The sequence below is a fragment of the Glandiceps talaboti genome, chromosome 13 (assembly GCF_964340395.1).
Source record: "Glandiceps talaboti chromosome 13, keGlaTala1.1, whole genome shotgun sequence".
Taxonomy (NCBI): domain Eukaryota; kingdom Metazoa; phylum Hemichordata; class Enteropneusta; family Spengelidae; genus Glandiceps; species Glandiceps talaboti.
In genome coordinates this window covers 2,557,177-2,578,508 of record NC_135561.1, presented here as the reverse complement: position 1 = coordinate 2,578,508, position 21,332 = coordinate 2,557,177, and the positions used below count along the sequence as shown (strand labels likewise).

The 21,332-nt window shown below is 33.9% G+C and overlaps 1 protein-coding gene across 6 annotated transcripts in view; it reads right to left on the bottom strand.

Annotated features, from left to right (window-relative positions):
• Positions 1-21,332, bottom strand: part of LOC144444623 (glycine receptor subunit alpha-4-like) — an 89,059-nt gene that overhangs the window by 21,013 nt on the left and 46,714 nt on the right. For 2 of the 6 annotated variants that reach the window (XM_078134112.1, XM_078134117.1), the window contains exon 1: positions 253-313. The exons of 2 other annotated variants lie outside the window; for them this stretch is intronic. The gene's annotated coding sequence lies outside the window, so the exon portion shown is untranslated. Of the gene's footprint in view, positions 1-12; positions 314-433; positions 457-21,332 lie in introns of those variants that run through there. 2 more of the 6 variants (XM_078134116.1, XM_078134113.1) reach the window with 2 other exon arrangements.

Here is a 21,332-nt window from a genome sequence, read left to right as displayed (position 1 = left end):
CTATAGGCTTACGTCCATCCATCATCCTATTATTCATAAGATATGACACACACACACAGTGTGTGATATACTGTTAGTTTGTGAGCCTAGAGAAGACATCTGACGAGGTATTGTTCACGTTTGCTATGATCACCACGATAAATCATGTATAACTTGTTGTCGACCCGACGGTGAACTTAAACTTGCTCGTTCGCGTATACGGGCTTGACGACCGATGCTGCTTCGTAAACAGTTAGAATAAAGAGCGTATACTTCTCAACTGTACTGCACACATTAGTGCCAACCACGCTGTGTGAACTCGATGGCACCGAGACGTGCCGTTTTACTCTGCGTCTAATAAAACATGCGCATTAGTCGTATAGTTGGCGGTGAATAATCTCTAGCATCTTGTTGTGAATTAATTGAATCGGTCATGTGTTTTAAACTCACCTACCTTGTTTACAACCTGTACTTTACTACACACTGACAATTGTGAAATGTTCTATGCTATTGTATTCCACGGTGTTATATACTTTCAGCGAACAATAAAACTCAACGGGACTACTTTGCAATGACAAGTCTGTAATTGAGTGGAACAACGTTGAAATATTTTAAGCTTGTCTCATATTGGAAAGTATACCAGCAATGTTTTCTAACTATGCACATTTGGAATTAAATTTTTCTCAACACAAGTGTATTTGTTTGTCTATTCTAATTATATTATTTCCTTGATACATGCATATATGTTGATGGCAATGGTGAGTATTTTATATCTAAGTCAATTTACCGTTGCCATTGGTATGAAAAGTCACGTTACCAGTTGCTTATCCATATTTTAATAAACAATCGTACGGAGAGTCTTGTTTCTCAAATACCAACAAAATAGCTTGCACAACTACGAGTACTCATGCTCTAACTATGTATTTATGACGACTGTGTGTCACTTCTCGCATCCTTGCACATTCATCCATGGAATTGGCTATCTCCGATTATAATGCATGAGTGCATCGTTGAATAAACCTCCAGATAATTCGTCTAATGTATGCGTTTCACATTCCTCATTCCATTTTATCAATTGTACAAATGCATTTTTTTCAGGTGTAGTGTTCCATGTCGTCAATATCGGACAATAGTCGTGGCCAATTATTCTATAGATAGAGGCAGTTATGTATAATTGTACAAATGCCAATTTTATATGACATTTCTCCATCTTAAACCCGTGCATGTATTAAAACTAAAATTGATCATTCTAATGTTCGACACTGTCTTATCTTTTCACATTGTGTATTTGTCTTTTTGATAGTTTGTTAAGCGAAGGGTTTTATATAGATGACATATTTGAATCATTACATTGCTGGTTGGTACACAGAAGGACGTCATTTTGTTGAATATTTTCGACATTTCCTCCGTCTGTAAAAAAATACTGTTTTAACCTCCACTAGCGGATAACAATTATTAACACACGAGAGGTGCACTAAAAACAGTTAAAATGCGATCATTCTGATCCGTAGTGTGTAACTTGTTGGTAAATCCTTTAGATGGGGTTAATGTTATACCTATGTATATCTGGCTGACTGTTTGTCAGTCTGTCTGTGTTTGTACGTATGTCTACTTGTCTTTCCTTCCAAAACGCTGGCTCAAATTAAATGAAATGTTTACACATGATTATCCATGCATCCAGTGTTATGCATGTGTACAATAGTAAAGACACCGACTACATTCAAATACATCAAAACATGTACCACATCTATACAACAATAAAGGCACAGTTCTGTAGTTTTAACACATACAGCAACGTTCCCTGTCACGTCGATCATCGATATCTTGTACACATATTACTAAGACTTCCTGTCACTTGATAGTCAACTAAAACAAGACAGATTGTATATATTGATTTTTTAATGCAGATGTCAATGACCCTAGTCGAAACTCTAAGGAACATGTGCGAACGATGAGCAACATGAGACATATATGTATTCAGATGCTACGGTGATACAAGTTTAATATTCCTGGTGCAAGAGAGATAACAAAATAATTGATTGCGTGGAGATTGTAATGTTGTATTCATATCAAAATATCAATTATTTGGTAGAATTTTCATTCGTTTATTTATTTATCTTTACTTTTTATTCTGTGTGTATTTATTCTGTACGGTAGACTAATACCGGGGATTATATTTTAGTGTTTAAGTTTTCCTATGTCTAATGTCCATACGTTATGTAAATATATAACTTAATTCCCCTGAGTTAATAAACACTTCCAAGCTGTAGAGTGCCTTTCATTGTCAGCAAGACATGTTCGGTTGACATTTATATGCAAACTCGTAGCTATTGATGCTAGATTACGATTAAAGGCTGTTTTAACAGATGGTTTGAAGTGTTGATTGATTGATGACTAAAACGATGTGTGTGAAACGCATGCCTTATGAATCCTCACATTGTTCAAAAATATCAAATAAACCACACACTTTCAAGAAGTTATAAAGTCGATCAATCTCACAAATTAGTTAAGAAAGAAAAAGGCTAAAATACATGTCTCTTTTAATGATCGGAGGTCAGAAGATATTCACTGTACGTTTATTTACATTGATCAACAACAACATAGCAAAAGAACGACAGTTTTCATTTTGGCACCAGATAATGATGTCATAATGTCTCTCCGTATATTGTAGCAGTCTGTGTGTAAATGGAGAGCTCATATCAACATTGCAGGTATACACACCTTTGCAGATAGACATGTATATAGATAGAGACAGACAGACAGACAGACAGACAGACAGACAGACAGACAGACAGACAGGCAGGCAGTCAGACAGGCAGGCATGTAGAAAGGCAAGCTAGTGACTGACAAGCTGGATGACTGAAATTGTAATACACAAATCTACAACTTGTGGTGAGCGTACGTATCATTCATTTTTGTCTCGCCCTACTAATAACTGCATGTCTGAATGTCTGAATGTCAATTCACAATGATTACAATTCATCAATTACGCATGCAGATGTCGTGTTTTGAGAGGACAGTCATAATATAACAGCATGTCACATATAAGACATTTGTATGATATAATGTGATAGCGTATACATTTCTGATATGACTTATTAATTCCCAACCATGTTACTCATCTTGGTGATATGATTCAATTTCAAGTTATATGATCATGTTGTGATCATATTTTCGCATAAGATCATTTCCTTATTGCAATTTGTAAATGTCAAATTATTAAGTTCTCAAAATGTAAATATTGGTGCATCTCAATAGAAAATAACATGGAAAAAAACGAAAATGGCATTCGATTATGAAATCTATTTTTGTTCTTGGAAAAGAGACTAAAGGTTTGCTTTGTGTTCGATAGCAAAGGAAGTCTCAAATGATTTCAAATGTATTTGTCTAGTGTTCCTAGATTTTCCGATAGCCTTACTTGTCAGTTTATAGTTGACATGGATCATAGATTTGAGATCAGCAGTCCCTCTATAATAAAACTGAGAAATCATCTATCATTGTTACTAACACATATTACATATCAATAAGTACGATTAGACCTACATTAGGTTCATGATTGAGGTTGATTGCCGGTGGGATAGTATTTCATTCTGCAAATGGACTCAAAATTATCCCAAATGTGTTTCCGTGTGAAATAATTCGAACTGAAACTTGCTTTCAATTTAACCAAAATACATATAAATACTTCCTATACTTGTTGGTGACTAGAAGATTTAATAATACATACCAAATTACCAAAGTCGATCAAAGAGAGCGAATCAAGCTCACAGATTGACAGTAGGTACTTAGTAGTTAGTATTGAATTTTGAAATAAGGTTCTTAGGAGGGTTTAAAACATAACATGGATTTATTGAAGTAATTCCTATTACCAAATTGCTACTTTAGTCGTTTTACACACTGTCAGTCTTTCAACCAATCATCCTCAAAAATGGCACCAGGCGTTACTCATTTAATAGGCTATAGTTTGACTGAATACACCATGGATTGAAAATGATCAAAGGCTCATGATTCAATCCCGTGCTCTCACATAGAGCTACACTATCAGCAGAGTCATATGATTAGATATGACAATTCGTTCACCAGGGGCAACTTATTCTACCAGAGGACCCACCTAATTGTTAGTCTTTGACCTACTAGGGCAGTGCATTCCACGCTGTAATACATGTCTCAATTCGCAGTACACTCGCAAGGTGTATAATTCCACGAACTGGAAAGTTACTAATGAGTGTGCTGACAGAATTGAGATTGATGGTTGGGTATTGTTGTAAGTTTGATAGATGGCGTTCAGTGTTGTTGTAACTGTACGAGATGCTGTATGGACACAGATGTAAAGTGGTTATATTGATACAATGCCTGCCTAGTTGCAGTGTGTTCATAAGAAAGCATTTATAAATACTACTATTCAATTGACATTTATTTGGGATATGATATTTATCCTGTTCATTAAAAACTCTAAACTGTTGAACTGGTTTTTGCAAAGCATTGTACACATTCCAACTAACAAATCGCATGTAGCATCATATAATGTTTTTTTCAAAGTTATTTAAACACATATATATTATTATTGCTCGAGGTTTACATTACTTTCACCAAGTGTTCGTAGACGTAGATTCGACTCCTATACGTACCTTTCCTCTCGTTATTTTAATTTCAGTATACATTCCTTCGTATTTACATGTATATTTGTTAAGATAACGTTAAATGTTTCATCACATTAGTGTACATCCTTGTCATTATTTTGCTAATATATATACCATCAATATTTAATAGCAAAGTACACTAAGCTTTAAATTTAATAACATCTCCAGACATGCTATATTAGTGTACCTATTGTCCATGTGAGCTACTGCAATAAACGATATTAATTTCTCTAACAAGGTGTTTGGCGCCATGTAAAATAGTGTCATGTCTGAACCCAAACACAGTAATTACAAATTCAAGACATATGATTGCATTAAACAAAACTTAGTGATAGATGTACTTGTGTATGTGAATGTATTCAAAATGAATATGTAAATTTGGGTTACATGGAATTACATATGAAATTAACAACCTTCTTATTAAATTATCAAAATAAATGAAATTAGGAAAGGCTGTGTTTTGTACAACATGTCTACTATGTACGTAATTTGAAAGTATAGCAAGCGGAAGTATAAGTTGAATGTAATTCTGTAAAACAGGTGTATATAGCTATAATATCCGACATACAACGTTGCCTTTCAGCACGAAGCTGTCAACAGTCCATAGATATAAGATCAGAAGTCTCCCTACATTATAAGCCAAGAAATCACCTGTCAATATCATACATATACTCTATAGAGAGATCATACAGGTATTACTAAGTCATACTATGTTTGGTATCCAGTGGGATTTGATATTCTAATTCGGTCGATGAACTCCAAATCATCGGAAGTAGATTTCCGTGCACAAGTAGTTGAAGTCGAAATTGACTTTCACCTTTACAAATGTATGAGTCATATGTTTCCTCTTCCGGTGATCACCTATAAATGTTTAATTATGTGCACATTTGCCATCCAGATGCATAGAATAGACGCTAAACTGTTGGTTAAGAAACCCATTTCCTGACGTATAGACTTTGAGGTAAGAAGTAACCAAATTTTAGATAGGATTCTGCATTGTAATCATGTCCAATTGGCAGTGAGACGTATCTGTATTACATTTACTCTCCTGTTTCCACCGTGTTGGAATTCTCTGTTTATGTACTAAATGCAATGACCTTAAGTACAATACGTAATTTGAATGGAAACCCCAACAAAACTTATTTCATCAATAACGCTCTTTTATTGGAATGTCATTTTCCTTATTATTATCGTATTAAAGTTTATGGTCTGCAGACAAGATGCATACAGTTCGAACATGAATGCCAATACCTCTAAATTTGCAAATCATTTTCCGGAGGTAAATTAAAATTTACGATTTTTGTCAATATCTTTACTACTATTATTCACACAATACCTAAGTTCTTGAGAAAGTATAATCATTGATTTATATCGCGTCTGAATATTTCGCCAATCAGCACTTTAATAACCCAGTCTAATGTTTAGTCTGCAGCCAAATTAAATTTTCAGTGTATTGACACAGAGATGTGTTTCCTTAAAAACAAAGGAAAACATAAGTCTAAACGCCAATTCATTATTGACTACCGGACAAGCATGATCTGGGCGGAAATAGACTGTTGTAATACTTCATTACGTAATATTCAGTTTTGATAGACGTGAACAGTTGAAGATGCGATTGTAATGTCTAGTAATACATGACCCGATCCAGTTTATGATGTCGATTTCTGATGGGATATGTATATGATAAATGTGTTGCTTTGACATGAGAACAATTGGACACAATCTCTTAAGCATCTATTAGTGACCTCAATACAGCAAACCGTATGATATAGGAGAACACCAGGTCAAAGACGGTTTTTTTTAAAACGATAATTCGTTTTGCTAAAAGGAAGATAGATAATTAACATGCATTTATTACAGCAATGTTAGGATTTTTGGCATATTGTGGTAAACATTTGCAAACGATCAGTTTATAATAACGGGCTTGTGGGTTTACAAGGAATCTTTCAGATATCGACAGCGCTCACTAGAGACGCCATATAATGAAAGCAATCTAGAGTCTTTTAATTCCTTGATAGAAGGAATCCTTGCTGTTAAATATTTACTTCCATTGAGAGATGCCAATGGATGCCAATAGAATTAAAGGTTAAATCAATTCTGAAAACTGTACCCGTACACTAAATACACTGACATCAGAAACACCAGTTGTGTATTCTAAATTGCCTAACACATGAACTGGATCATGTGTAATGTTGTGTTTATTATTTATCTAAAGTATGTGTCAAATCAAATGTCACCACCACTCGTCTGGCCAATTAAACTGATAACATGGCCAGCTGCTCATAACAGATAACAGACGTATTATAAATATTTCATATCTTATCAATTCGGCCACGTCATTTAGTATGTATGTCATGAGAGGTATAGTAAACTTCCAAGGAATGAAATGTCATTGTCCTCACAATTTCAGACTAGAACATATATCAAATATATATTGGGGTTCTGTAACATCCACGTTTTCACTAAGGGTGATGACAGCATTGTGTAATGAAATATCATTTTAGTAGTCACGAGAAGCACACATGTTTGATCATTTGATCAGTGACTAATAAACAACATGTGGACTGGAGGCAAGTATTGCATTCCCAAGAGATTCTATAGCTAGGTATACATCATTGTACTTAGAAATTGTTTAATTAGCATTTTACTAAAGGCAATTGTTCAAGAAAGATATGTCATTCTTGAAAGTTAAGATAGTTGGAGATATACAAGACTAGTGTTGCTGAACCATTTCTTTAGTCCAAATTAGATAACAATTATCTATATCATGCATAAGCCATAAATGTGGAATATATACCGAAAAATGCTCATGACCTAAGGGTTGTCACTACGAGTCGATAGCCGCCTTAGGTCACTCTTAATTTCCTTGGCTGAAAAACAATATTAGAAAATAACATATAAGTATTCTTTTGCGATCATTTTATATATTTGTATCATATATTTTTTTTTTGAAAGAGATTATTTGTACGAGTTAATCAAAGGTACATCCTCTGCTTATAATGCATTACAACTGTTGGTTTATAACTCAATATACGTATGTATGTATGTGTGTATGTATGTATGTATGTATGTATGTATGTATGTATGTATGTAGGTAGGTAGGTAGGAGGGTGGGTAGGTAGGTAGGTAGGTAGGTACAGACGGACGGACGGACGGACGTATGTATGTATGTATGTATGTATGTATGTATGTATGTATGTATGTAGGTAGGTAGGTAGGAGGGTGGGTAGGTAGGTAGGTAGGTAGGTACAGACGGACGGACGGACGTATGTATGTATGTATGTATGTATGTATGTATGTATGTATGTATGTACAGTTCAAGTTTAAGTGAAACCCAATTGCTATGTATAGTTTTCTTGTCATACGATGTCGTCAGCGTTACTCTATATAATACAATATCTAAATACACATACATATATTCGGTTAACTTTGCAATCACTAACTGTTTACCTTTATTAGCCCCATGGTTGGCGGTATCGTTTGATTTGACGCTTACCGTAGTTAAAGAAAACAAACACATGCTCCAGTTCGAATGCAAATAATATCCCAAATTAAGAACCTGCGTTACTGACGTATCATACACATTCATGACTCGAAATTGCTTTAGTATTTGCATTCAAAGACCGCAAGCTCTCAGATGGTATTTCTTTGTACAATTTTTAACTAAATGGTACCAATAATTCGCCCCAAATCAATACCAAGAACGCATGAGAGACTTCTGATTTGTTGCCATTATACTAGATGTCGTGTGAGCAATATCGTTGATTAACTGGTGAACTTTCTTTATAAAAGAGACCTAACAACCTAACTTGTGTAATGATTATTTTTTTACTGACATGTTTCTCAATTTGCTGCTCCTCTCAGTGCATGATGGTTATTAAGAGAATTAAAATTAGAAGTATGAATGGCAAGATATGTGGAAGGGTTTGTAAATGAGGATGTTTCTGCTTGCAATTGTTAATTTATGTTCAAGTGTAATTATATTCTAGTATAATATCATACATTTGACTTCATTCATATCAACTTTGCCAAGCAAACATTAATGACAGACATCATAATCAGAATCAGTAGTCACGTGTGAGACTGAAACAGATCATTTTACATTGCATGTTTGAAATACAAATAAGAAATTTCAATTTTGTAATTGCTTATTCCAAATACAAATAAGAAAATGGCAGGAAAATAATGCAAAATAGATTGATTTTAATCACCAACCTGTCATCATGTAGTGCAGAAAACGCCAGGTTATGAAACTTGTTCTGGTCTATAACGTATTTAAAAACGTTTTCATTATTACCGTCATAAATTTAACGGAATGCAATAAAATGCAAACACGTGTCTTCATGGCAACAAATTTAGCATGTGTAAATTTATCCTAAAAAATCATGCTTTTAGAATTAAAAGTTCGCTATTCTCCCTCCTCAGTATTATGTTTACGTTTAAACAATGCTATTTTCCTGCCCTCCAAAGTCTTCTGGGTTCGGTCATTTCAATTAGTGGCTTAAGGGTTGATGAATAATTGAACATATAAGTACAGTAGAATTATATTCATCGCTTGTAAAACCTATGTCAATAGATTATTTGAGAATGGAATAAAACATTGCGTACAGAATAAGCTGTACTGAATCCATAGGCAAAACACGTTTTTTAAATTTATAAATAATACAATTTCAGATTAACAAGCTTAAAATAAATAATTCATTTACATTAAATATTATATCATAAATTTTCCGCCATTTTTAGATCTGGGGAATCGTAATGTTCGTTCCTTGTCACTAGTAATCGAAAATGATGAAATGTTGGTGATCTCTTGAGTAAATTTCCATAGGATCACAAGATACTTGACTAAGTTTGTGTTATTTCAAACTTGATAAACTATCAGCAAAGGAACAGTTTGAAAATATCTTCTCTGGGGAAGACATTGACAATTGTAATCAGAAATCTATGCTCTGGTATTTTTCTGTAGTCCCTTTGTGGTTTTCTGTGCATGACGTTCGATGGTATTTGTAATCAAAGAAACACTAGGAAAGCCCTACAGAGACATCTCTCAGGGTTTTTCTAACTTGATATGGTAAATCTTCATTTTTACTGAGAATAGTATTGTTAATGAACAATTCTGGCATAAGTAATTAATTTACTTGTAACAAATATAACATTTGTATTCTTAAGTACCGTGTTGCTGATAATTGATTGTTTTCAATGAACATTCATCAGTACTTGGCAAAAAGCGTTTAATGAGTTTTAAAATATAAAACAACCATAAGCTAATGAAAGGAGGATTCACTGTACTCTTATTCATTGTATGTTTATTCATGATGACACGGCCGATTTCAATGTTATAAATAAATAACGATCGTACTATGCTTGAAATGTTTGCTAGATTGCCAAAAGATAATGATACAATACCATGCTTCCCACAGCATGTTGTTAAGTAATAAATAAAGATAGATAAATCGCCAAACAAGTTCCGAAAATGAATATCTTAAAGTTAAACGACTCTTTAGTTTCTTTGCAAAGTCCTCTACTCGTCATTCCTTCACTAAACGTTAACATGTTATGTAACTCTTAATTTCATATTTAAGCCAGCTAATACCCTTGCCTAGATAACAAATAGCATTGCAAGCCATTTAATGGAAAATTCATTACATACAAAAGAGACAGCATAATCCAAATATTTATTGAAAGTATTTCTCTAGTCTGGAGTGGAGACACACGATATTCTTTAACCATTAACTAAAATCAGTGGACAAATTATCTGTGAACAGCAATTATTTGCAAGGTCGGAAATAACTAATTGGGAAGATATTTTCTATAATAATGAAAACAGGTTTTTTGGTCATTTCAATATCGATATATTAAACGGCCATTATTTGCGTTGGGAGTATTATATTTCGAGGGAAATTTTATAGATTTATGATGAAATAAGTAATACTATATTGTTTACATTTAGGATGGGCAACAGTGTAATTGTGGTAACGAAATTACGTAAAATAACGTTAGTGTGAAACGACATTTTAGTGATAAGTCAGGGTTTTAAAGAATATTCTTATGAATGAATAGAGTGTGTGTATGTATGTATGTATGTATGTATGTATGTATGTATTATGTATTATGTATGTATGTATGTATGTATGCGTGTGTGTGTGTGTGTGTGTGTATGTATGTATGTATGTATGTATGTATGTATGTATGTATGCGTGTGTGTGTATGTATGTATGTATGTATGTATGTATGTATGTATGTACGCGTGTGTGTGTATGTATGTGTGTATGTATGTATGTATGTATGTATGTATATGCGTGTGTGTGTGTATGTATGTATGTATGTATGTATGTATGTATGTATGTATGTATGTATGTATGTATGTATGCGTGTGTGTGTGTGTGTATGTATGTATGTATGTATGTATGCATGGATGGATGGATGGATGGATGGGTGGGTGGATGGATGAATATGTTGTAATGTTGTATTTTAAACCAAGTAATTTATTTTGCATTCGTCCTCTTAAACCTTCCAAAGTAATATCGTAATCGCTATACCTTTGTACATTTCCTTTTCATAATCCTCCCATTACTACAATGGCCGCAAATTTATCTAATTACTTATTTCTTTCGATCGATAATATACTAAAGAAAACATAGGTTTTTTTTCAATTTGCAACTTCAGCTTACACTGCTAATTAAATCATTATCAGAGTGTATCGACTACATTTCATACATGAGGCCAATCCATCTCCACAGTGGCGAGCGTTGCAATTCTAATTATTAAAAGTACTCCCGTTGTTTGAAAACGAATGAATAGGTTTATCAATATGATTATTACTTCATAATTTTGAAAAATAATCATATTAAATGACAGTATGGCTGACATACTGGGTCGCCGTTATGTTTGACAACATACTAAGCAATATGAAACTTTATCGCAGTTGACATGGCACTTGCATCGCTTCACTAGACAACTGTTATTTATGCAAACGGTGCAGCTGGTCTACTCTTCCCTTATGTGTAACGGCATCGTCATTCCTCTTGGGTTATGCAAATATGAAACATGTCTACACTCTTCTGTTTATATTTAATGTCAGACCCTGTCGACAAGTCACTAATGATGTCGGAGTTGCGCCTTAGTGTTATCTTTTCCATGATATGTAGTGGTCAGTTTAAACATGTGACAATTGTATGTGCCAAACCAATGTTATACAATTATGAGGGTAATAACAGAGTATACTGCAACGTTACTTGGATTATTGGAATACATATGTATATGTTACACCCAGTCTGTGAAATTGCCCAATTCATGAAATGTGCATGTAAGTTTGCCCAGTTCATGAAATAGTCAACCTTATGCAAATGAGAGTATAGATTATGATCTAAAAGGAGCGAAATTGAATTTTTGGGGAAGAGTTTTGAACTGGGGTGTTGATTATCGAACTCTATTAAAAACACAAGCTACACTGAATTATAATAAAATAAGAATTGTGAAGTGATGAGTTTGTAAATACATGATAATAACGTTGTTTGATTCTTATTCTTTTTTGTGTGTGTGTCCTAAAAAAGATGCTCATTTCATGTACTGGGCATATCTTACCATATATACCCACTTCATAACCTGGGCAACACGATTGACTATTTCATGAACTGGGCAAAGTTACCTACCCATTTCATGAATTTCACAGACTGGGTGTAACATATATATTACACGCAATCTTTGAAATTGTAAGTTACAATGAACAGTTCTTGATAGAGGCAACCTTACTGCCAATGTCTTGAAATGGGTAAATTGCCCAGTGCATGAAATTAACAATTTCTATAACATATTAACAAACGTGTTTAATATTGATAACATTGAAACATAACATTAAAATGTAGTGTGAGTCATATCATGAGTCAAAGCAGTTAGTAACATATTGAGATTGCCGTTAGATAAGTAACTATCTGGTGACATTATTGCAAACAAACTTCATCACTAAATGTTCAAAAAAGTAAAATCCCTCTACAGAATGAATTTTGATTTGGAAACAGCATTGATTCAGTGTCACTTTGATTATTGTTCTTAATGGTACGTTATCAAATAATCTTAAGTCCAGGTTCTAGTGACATAAAATGTTATACGTGTAAGATTTCTGTAAGATGCAACAACACCCCCCACCCCCACACATACACACACACACACGCGCGCGCATAATGAGGTGGACCAATATTGCGTCTTAAACATAAAGATAAATAACTAAAAGTAAATCACATTTGTAATATCTAAATGACAATATCTACAATTAAATCATAGATGGCTAACCACAACTCATTTAGAAAACCAGGCAAATGGAAGACTGCGACTTTAGGGTAATGTCAATGATAGAGTCCAAGCCAATACAGACAATCTTAGCTTTCAAGTATCATTAGCAAAGATGAAAATTTATTTGGAAAAATACTCAACATAGTTCACATAGGTAAAAGGTGTTCAGGTTTCCATATCCGAGTTCTGATTTGTTATTGTAGCTGACAGGCTTTGGGAAGCCGTCAGTAATTACAAGGTGGACGGACAGGGATATCAAGTAGCTGACAAGTGTTATCATCGAGCCACATTCTAAACAACCCAGGTGTTATGCCTGTGGGACGATGACCCTTGTCCGTGGCAACGTGGTATTACAACAAAAGTAGCATGATATGAGAAATTCAACTTGGTTTTGGATAAATATTCGAATTAAAATAAGTTGATACCTCTTAACGGGCAATTTTTTTTTTAAAATGGGCAAGAGCTGAATTACACGGTTGTTTCCCTTTAAAGTACTTTTTGTATACGACATACCTTTCTGCAACAAATACTCTATTGACTAATGGGTAAGAGGCGTGTCGCTCGACTACAAGGCTTCGAGCTCGAATCATGGCCAAGGCAATTCAACAAGGTGAGTAATTTGACATAAAGAAATTACATAGGTAAAATAATATATGACAAGGTTACAAAACTGACATATATTTTGACAGGCATTTGTAGCACTAGAAGAGTTCCTCCAATATATTTAGTACGTAGAGGAGGATGTGTTAATATAGTATTACCAAAACTAGTCTTGAAAAACGGTTATAAATTTTCGTTGTGTTTAATGTTAACAAATCAAGCATCGCGTGAGAAGCGTCCCGATAACTATTGAATGTTAGAATCGATTGCTGTCAATGTACGAGGTTTGTTTTATTCATTGTTACATCAACATAACAACTTTGACTGCTACAGCCATTTATTTTAAAAAAAACTTCAACATCGAAATATAACAAAATGAGTGTATGAACATACTTGCTAAATGTTCGATTTGAATTTTGACAATAAGAGGGCGCCCTGTATTTAAAATAGACACATTACTGTATTATACTAAGATGATGCACATGTCGATATTGCAATATTACCAGGTTACAATAGTAATGACCACCTTTCTTAAAGAACGGAAACTATACCCATATATTGTAACACACCTCCTGAATGTATGTTTTCTAAACGTCATCATGTTCACAATACATCGAAGAAACAAGCAAACAAAGAAAGAAACACAAAAGCGCGCGCGCACACACACACACACACACACACACACACACAATAGCCCCATCTACACGTAGGTCGTCCTACCTGTGGCAGTCCCAAGTCCTACCTGAGGTAGGATAGATTTGTGTCTACACGTAGGAAAGTTACAGTGGAGATGTCGCGCCTTCCGTCCTGACAGTACATAGGACGAAGTCAGGAGGGTTTCAGGAAACCTCTCAAAGGTGTCTTAAGTCAGGACGGTTTCAGGACAGGTTCAGGACGCGTTTGCGTCTACACGCGCTTCAAACTATCCTGAATCCTACCTCAGGTAGAATTTTTAGTGCCGTGTAGACGGGGCTAATGTACCAAACGTACTCTTACTTATTTCATTTTGGTAATTATCGTCATTATCAATAGAGGTTACAGGCAGCAGTCATTAATTACAGTAGAAATAATGGCAAGTACATTTATATTAGTATCGCGTTTACAGACTTCCGTACAAATGGGCTCTTGGAAAAGATAAATATGAAGATACCAAAACTACAGGAAGTGTAGCATCATGATACGTAATGATACATAGATAATGCGACAAAAGGTACACTCCTGAATGACTTGTGTTGTATTCTTAAGTTATGGCGCCAGCTATACCAGGAAACGGGAAACGGAAATGAATCTTACCGTCCTGATAAGCTGATGATTGTTGATTACTGCTGTAGGTATCCTGTGTTGCATTGTCTGTTATGCAGACGACACTATTATCTGTTATGCAGACGACACTATGCATGTACGCTTTCTTTAAAGTGAAGAAATCTGCATGAATAAATTGAGCATCATGAACAAATGCGAACATGCGTGACTGTTACGTGGATCAAAATAGACTCTTACTGTTGAAATACAAAACCTACCTGATATCCAATTTAGATAATTTATAAATTGAGGTATGATTCTTTTTCCTTTCCTCCATAACATAATTAATTTTTCACATGAATCAGACGTATCCTGAAGCAGTTATAACATAACACTTGAGGTAGGTAACATGTGATAAATATTCATATCCAGCAAACACTGATAGTCTCTAGATGTATTGTATGATGGTAATGTGAGTAAAGTCCCTAATGGCATATTGGATTTCCATCGCTTATAGGCCTAAATATCACCAGGATATGTTTTGAGATCGTTAACGATTCTTCTATATCGTACAACCAAAGGTTGCACCGCTGTGTGGGTGAGAAAAAGCGTTGCAACGAATCCATAAGTCGTGCTAATCCATAAATACTGCTTTCTTTCTCTAATCACATTCCTGTTAATCCGAACGTTCTAAGGGTTTGTATTCATTTTTTATCATTATGACCTCCGATTTATAAACTTTAGCTTACGGTTCTAAAATTTCAATTTCTACTAAGATGCAAGACTTGTTTATTCAGTCAAGTCCATGTAAGACGAATAGGAGACACAGACGTATTTCTACAACAGTTTCTAATAACACGTACAGTTTTTAGTTATAACTCGTTCTTAACTTCCTGCTTAAGATATCAGATTCACAATATAATGTTCGACTATAAATAGATAAGGAAAATACAACAGAAGAACAAATATGATAAAATCATTTACTAATAAAGTCTGCCTATTCTTCTCCAAAGCTTGACCACGTTTCTCTTTTAGCTCACTTTTAAGAGGATATAGTTCACAGCTATTCTATATGCCTGTTATTGGCATAATTGTTACTGGACACGTTACCCGTTTCATTACTTCATCTATAAAATATGACTGTATACTTCATTGTTTATTCACGGATTTCCTCATCATGTTTGTGACACCCACATATATACGTGTACTTGAACCCAACAACATCATTTCTGGTTTGTATATTTGTTGTTTGATTGTTCTTCCAGATCAAAAAATATTATTTGAGAAATTTTAAAACAACAACTGACTTTAATGTTTAGACTCCCGAGGTGATATCATTCATAGACAAAATACTGATTTTGCACATACTTTATTCATTTAACATGCCCAAGTTCACACATGTGGGTACATAATAAACTTTGTAGCCTGTATATATCCATTTAACTTATTGATTTTCTTGTAGATGGCAGATGTTATGCATAGCATTAAACCAACCCATTCTTGCATTGCCCATTAATGATCATCACAACGAGGTTATAAAATGTACGATAAAAAGGAGGACATCATGGCAGGTGTCATACTTCTATTTTAATATATATTTGATTTATTGATTACTTTGAAAGGCAGATGTTATTTTGAGATGTACCTAAGGTCATCCAAAAAAATCATTGTCTTTTTGCTGGTCATATTAATGTAGATTTACATATATGTTATGACCTAATTCGTGGATAAACACATATATTTATTGGAACTGTAGATTATTTTGTTTCTCTTCCCAGACACTTGGGACTGCATATACATTTAAAAACGTATACCTGCTTATATACATTATATCGACAAAATAATTAAGACGTATGCAAAAAGAGCAATTGTACAACATTCCCATGAAAGTAGATTTTAGAATTTTCAGGAGAACCATTTGTGAGATTTACATTCATATACTCTCGAGACAATTCGTTTTTCTTCGGGCCTTACATAATTAATTGTAACTACAGATCCCGAAACAATTAACAAAATAATTATGATTTTATATAACGACCGGTAAAATGCTTTCAGATTTGCTTAGTCACGTCTATAGATATGATGTACTGCATACTATCCTATTTTATCGATTTTAGTTTAGGTTAGTTGCATTCCTTTCCGCTCTGGTCCGTTCAGTTTAGTTTAATTTGTTTGTTTTTAATTCCATACATCATATATCATTCTAGTCTATCCTACCCTACTCTATCCAATCCTCCTGTATCCTAAACAATCAAATTCCATTCAATTCTGTGCTGTTCGTTTCTGTTCTGTTCTGTTCTATTCAACAACATGGACATTGATTAGTTCCTACGAACTATTTCCATGGCCCTCACCAGAAATGCTTTATCCGTTGCTTTCAGAGTTTGTGTATATATTTTTCTCTTCTGGTGGAATAAATTTCAATTCAAATTCAATTCAATTCAATTCTATTCTATTCTATTCTATTCTATTCTATTCTATTCTATTCTATTCTATTGTGATTGGATTCGTGACTTGTCTTTTGATCTGTAACTGTCACGCTAGAGTATTGTCTACATACATATATCTTACATCATAAAATAAATGTTTTGCTGGCCAGGTTATCTTTATGGAATCTACAAAAATATTTCCAAAACAAACTTTAAATCGGTAATGAGTCGTAATCGTTTGTGTCATCTCTACAGCATAGATACAACTACCACAGTGTTGCAATTATCAAACTGGGGTCACCTACCATATCGGAGATAATATTCTAATAATTCGAATGCAAATCCCAATTTTTGAAATTCTTTCTTTTACTAAACGAAATAATCATCTCGAAAAGTGCCTGTACGTTCATTCGCTAGTACTTCATTTAATTGGTAACATTACAAATCACCATTACTGTCTACTCGATTCTAAAAATTGTGGTGAACAAGACGTTTTTTGATCAGCCGATGATTTCCGAGAGTGGTCACCATGCAACCTTTAATTTGCTATGAGCACATTTACATAGAGACTCAGTAATCTGGGTCTAATCTATATCCACCTACTGGGTCTATTCAAACGTATCTCTTGACAAAATCCTATTAGTAAAGATAAGGTGTCAACACTACCATTTCAGTTAGGCTACATATTCACACAACATTAGCATCTGAAATAGATAACCCACTTTCTATTCACCACATGACATGTTTTCGACTTTGATTACGTTAAGTTCATGTGTCTCTAATAGGATACCACTCCTGAGGATTTACACGATCGGTAGTATCAATCTTTATATTAGTTGAAATGTTTATCAATACACTTGGGTAATCAAAACTCTAGTCAGGGTGACCTCAAATAATAACACTCTACATTTTATCTTTACGAATCAAAATATGGTGTTCTCTTACCTTAGTACTGGTACTTATAGTAGTCCATAATAGTCAGGATTTATATCCCATAATTTTGGCATTAGTGTTATCTTTTCAGTGGAGCCATATGGATTACATGGGATTATTCCTTTGTTGTTAATGTTGACGAACTCACCCAGAATACTAAAGTGGGGCTATCATTTGGGAATATATATATTTATTGCAAAAAGCTATTCTGATATACTTTAGATCTTAGGAAAATATGATTCGCTAAGAATTGATGTATTCTATGTATAGATTGGAAATCAAACTATTAAAGCGAAACCAAGCAATTGTTAGTGATACCTCACATCCTGTGTACTCGAAGTTCGATTTGTTACCTTCAGGAAGACGATATAGAGTACCTTTGACTCGTAAGAACATTTTTTTTAAATCATTTATACCAAGTGCAATAAGCATACTAAACTCAGACCTGTGATTTTAAGCTTCTGAAATTTTTGTTTTAAGATCTACACCGAATTCGAGGAATACTTTTATTGGAAGATTGTAACTGTGTTTGTGTTACTGTAATTATTTTAGTGTGTGTGTATATGTATTTTAATGTGCCTTTTATATTTTGGTGAAGCGAAAGGAAAATTTCCGTAAATGGACAATAAAGTTATATTCTATTCTATTCTATTTAACTACTACGACAATATTGATATTCTCCACCTTCTATCTGTTCTTTTCATCTAACTTCCTTTTCTTCGTAATCTCAGAGTGGCAGTAAAACTACCTCTACCTCGGTATGCAGTATAAACCTCCAACCACATTCATTTGAAAGATACCGTTACTGATATTGTGTAAGCATTCTAAATTATTCAATTGACTTCAGTACATAAAGTACTTCTGGTTATAAAAATCATAAATATTGAGAAGAAATTCTTTTGTCAGAAATATTTTCTGGAAAATCCTTACTATCCTAGATACCTCTTCTGAAAATAGTTATGCAAGTGTCGTATAGGTATAGGACAAATGTGGTGTGACATAGCTCAAGAAGTAACAAACAAACTGACGGTAATTGGATAAATCTAAAACAACAATATTCTAAAGTTTGACGTTAGCCTTGAAACATTATCAAACATGCTGTACGGTTGGTTCACTGATCTTGCATACGTATGTACTTTGCATAGTGCAGACAGTAGATGTCGAGATTAAACTCCAGTTGTGTAGTACCTCGCCTGAGTAGTATGTATCCAGGCTGTTATCTACCACTGTACTATCAATTGATCAATATCGTACATTCTACAAACATATTCATACATTTGAACAGAGATGATAGAAACATCTTGAAATGAGAAGTAGTCACCCACGTGACATTTTGCGTGATCCTTACTATGATATCAAGGGATTTAACGAGTTTTGGGTTATCAAGGAAAGCCTTGTATTACACTTTTACATTGTAAGTCGTCTTACAATATGAGATCATGTAGTACAAGGTTCAATCACCCAAATCCCTTACTATAACAATATCCTTTACAATATCCTTTACAACGTTAAGAATTCCCAATTCAGCAAATTGCAAACATGAGTCTAGTCGTCTTGCCATTTAGCCACATTGACATTCAAAAATAGCACAATATAGGATAGATACGACCATAGATGTTGAATTGAACGGATATTTCTTCAACACATATTACAATATGGTTTCTGGCTGTGAATAATTCATCACAACACTACGTCCCTTCCATTCAAGATGCATTGTGATATAAACTTCTTTTGACAATCATCTTTGTATCGGATATTTAAGCAGACAACAATGTTCCCATTATGATGTCAAAGCCGTTTCTATTAAAACATGCTTGTCACTTTAAAGTCTCGTATGTTTTATCCGTCGGCGATATGCTGTTTTAAAATCTCGAGAGATTACGCAGACCTCACGAGGTTTAGACGACAAGGTTGATTTCAGAAACGCTATTGCAATTAGTACTATTGTCATTTGCCTCAAGAGAAGTTGATTATACGTTCTACCGCTACATCGAAACGATGTCATATTCATAACGGTATGTCAACAAGCTTGATTTCAGAAACGCTATTGCAATTAGTACCATTGTCATTTGTTTATACGTTCCACCGCTACATATGTCATATTCATAACGGTATGTCAACTTCAATCTAGGCTCTAGGGAACACTAAGTCTGAGATAAATGAGACTGACACTTTTCAATTGCGAATATATATGTAATGTCTCTGAAGTTTCTTCTCCCTATGTCACCACTGAGTACAATATCACGAACTTAACGTCGTGAATGAATATCTTTCAGTTTTAAATTACAGCGTTTCGTAGTTTATAAGAAATATCATTTATTACACAATGCAGAATAAAACGGATATAATAATAACAACGTTATCTATATTGCTAATTCTCGGCACCAGCAATAGCATTTTACTTCATTTTAGAGGATCAAAATAGAACAAGAAGGTTGACTTATTCTCCCGCGCTCCTGTAGTACAGACTATTGCATGTGAAACGCGTGGACCGGAAGTTATGGTGTTAACAACGAAATCGAATGTTCGTTATTGTTATGGCACCTAGACTTAATATTCCGTTTCAGGTACCGACAATTGTTGGCATTGTACATTTGCATATCCCCACAGGTTATATTATTTGCACGACCCTTTTAAATCGTATTGCTGCCATAGTATCAACACGTTCCACTAAGGAGCCTTCATTATTTTACACGTATTCTCTACAGTCATGCTGTTCTATCAGGTACAATATACATCTATACACAAATTGAAAGATGTAATTCAGTATACTCACTAAATGTGATTTCTTTAAAAATATAGAATGTATATGTTCCTGTGGATATAATGCTCCTAACTATAAACAATCATGTGATAGAAATCGATAATGGAAAATAATTTTGTTTAAAATGTCGTAAATCTCCATTCTAACTATTCTGTTTAAAAAGTAATTATGTATCTATGTATCTAAGTATATATGTATCTATGTATCTAAGTATATATGTATCTATGTATATATGTATCTATGTATCTAAGTATATATGTATCTATGTATCTAAGTATGTATCTATGTATGTATCTATGTATCTAAGTATCTAAGTATCTAAGTATATATCTATATATGTATCTAAGTATATATGTATCTAAGTATATATGTATCTATGTATCTAAGTATATATGTATCTATGTATCTAAGTATGTATGTATCTATGTATGTATCTATGTATCTAAGTATATATGT